A 2345-nucleotide genomic window follows, 5' to 3' on the forward strand; every position below is an offset into this window, starting at 1 on the left:
TTGACACTCCGGATGACACTCCCTTACAAGAGGAACGTCCACAATTATTTTATTACGTGTGGACCCCCCTCTCCTCTGAGGGAAGTTTCATCCGAGATGTCAATTCCGGATGTACAAATAGTTTTATTGTTGTAAGTTAAGTTAAATGACACTTGATAACATTAAAAAAGAAAAATAAGTTCAAGATGATGTTGGTGTCCAATCTCAAGGAGTCACCTCAAATAGTGTGTAGACCCACTTCAAAGTGATTAAAGATTTAAAGGAGCTTAAAATAACTGGAAACTCATACACGAAATGAGGTTGAAGCACATCACTCGGTCAGTCATAGTGGCCAAAATGGCTGTCCTAAGGAAATATCTAAACCGGAGAAATGTTCCTCAACGACGTCAACACCACCCATTACAACCAATCAAAGACAACGTGTCACATTTGAAGTCAGCATCGTCATGCTCAACAATAAGGAGAAAGCAATGACGACCTAAATAACATAATACGATCTAGGTATATCGTGATAATATAATCTTGTCGAACTCCCCGATCAATGAAATATGTTCAAATAGGATTGACGCACACACCTTGAAGAATAACATTGTAGCTTGACAAGACATTGGATGGCAAACTCCTAGTGTGAGGCCTATATATGGATGCAAGAGCCCCCCAAAGAAAGCTTAGCTAAGCTTTCTCTTTAATACGTACAAAACACCACTCAATGAAAATTACAATTTTCTTTACACAATTTCAGCAACAAACACTGTTGTTCTCCTAAATTTCTCGAGTTGATCTAAATGCCATGTCAATTTTAATCATCAACATTTATCAAATGCAAGTTTACCACTGCATGGTAAATTTAGTAACAAAATGTCTAGAGAATGCTCGGTATGTTCCTTTAAATGGTGAAAACCAACATCACGTCTCCAATTCAAGCACCAAAAGTAGGAAAACAGAAATCTTAACAGATGCAAAAATCTTAAAACTGTCAAATTATGCGTATTCACAATTTTTGATGTTGAAAGCTAAAAAAGCATCAAAGAAATTCATCAGTTGTTTTCACCTTTTCAGGGTAGCTTTCAAGCTTCCTTTTTTTTTTTTTTTTTTTTTTTACAAGTTGATTTCAATTGTAGCCCTACAAAGCTGCCCAAGCCAGGCTAAGGAAAAAAGGAGAATAAAATAGGATAATTAGCACGAAACATTCTTACTTTTTATTGTACAAAACATTCATACATTTTATTTTTTGGCATTTTTACTCCAATTTTCACCTTTTATTGAGAAAAATGTCATTTTCATCAAATTTCTCAATAAAAAATATAAAATGACAAATATACACTCCTATTTAAATAAAACAAAAAGAAAAGAAAAATCAAGAATAGAATTACAATTATACCCCCAAACTTTTTTAAAAACTGTAAATGAATCCAAATAAATTATTGAAAGGGTAACTAGCACAAAATGTTTTTAACTTTCAATATTATTATACAAAACGTTTTTACCTTTCAATTTTTGACACTTTCACTATTATTTTCATGTTTCATTACGAAAATCATCATTTTCATCCATTTTTCAATTAAAAACTACAAAATGACGAAGGTACCCCCCTATTTAAATAAAATAGAAATAAAATAAAGAAAAACAAAGAATGAATTGCGACTATAAACCCAAATTTTCAAAAAGTATATATAAATTTCAAATAAATAATTATAAAAATCACTTTCTTCTTTTAATTATTTATTTGAAATTTATCTGTACCTTTGAAAATTTTGGGAGTCTAGTTGCAATTTGTTCTTTATTTTTCATTTCTTTATTTTTGTTTAATTTAAATAAGAGGGTATATTCGTCATTTTAAAACTTTTAACTGAGAAAAATGGATGAAAATGATGATTTTCGTAATATAATGTGAAATAAGGGTGAAAATGTCAAAAATAAAAGGTAAATACGTTTTGCACAATAATATTGAAAGATATGAACCTCTGAGAAGGTGGAGGTGAAGATGATGATTGATTTGAGGAGGTGGTGGTGGTGATTGTTGGTGTGAGCTTTGGTGGGATGACAAAGCGATGATGGGGATAAGGTGGCGTAGCATTTGAGTGGTGTCAATGGTGAAGTTGTGAAGAAGTGGAATGATGGTGGCGGTGGCTATAGTGTTTAGATGGTGGTGGAGGTGAGGTGGCAGCGACAAATGACGTCGATGGTGGAGGTGAGGTGGTGGCCTAGTGGGGTAGGACAAATAGCGTTTGTGATCAATATAATGGGTGGTTTGTGACCAATAAGTATGTGACCTAAAAATGTGTCATTTGCCTATGATCCACAATTATTATTACTATCATCATCATCATCATCATCATCATCAT

This window comes from Olea europaea, chromosome 7 (genome assembly GCF_002742605.1).
Source record: "Olea europaea var. sylvestris chromosome 7, O_europaea_v1, whole genome shotgun sequence".
Classification (NCBI taxonomy): Eukaryota; Viridiplantae; Streptophyta; class Magnoliopsida; order Lamiales; family Oleaceae; genus Olea; species Olea europaea.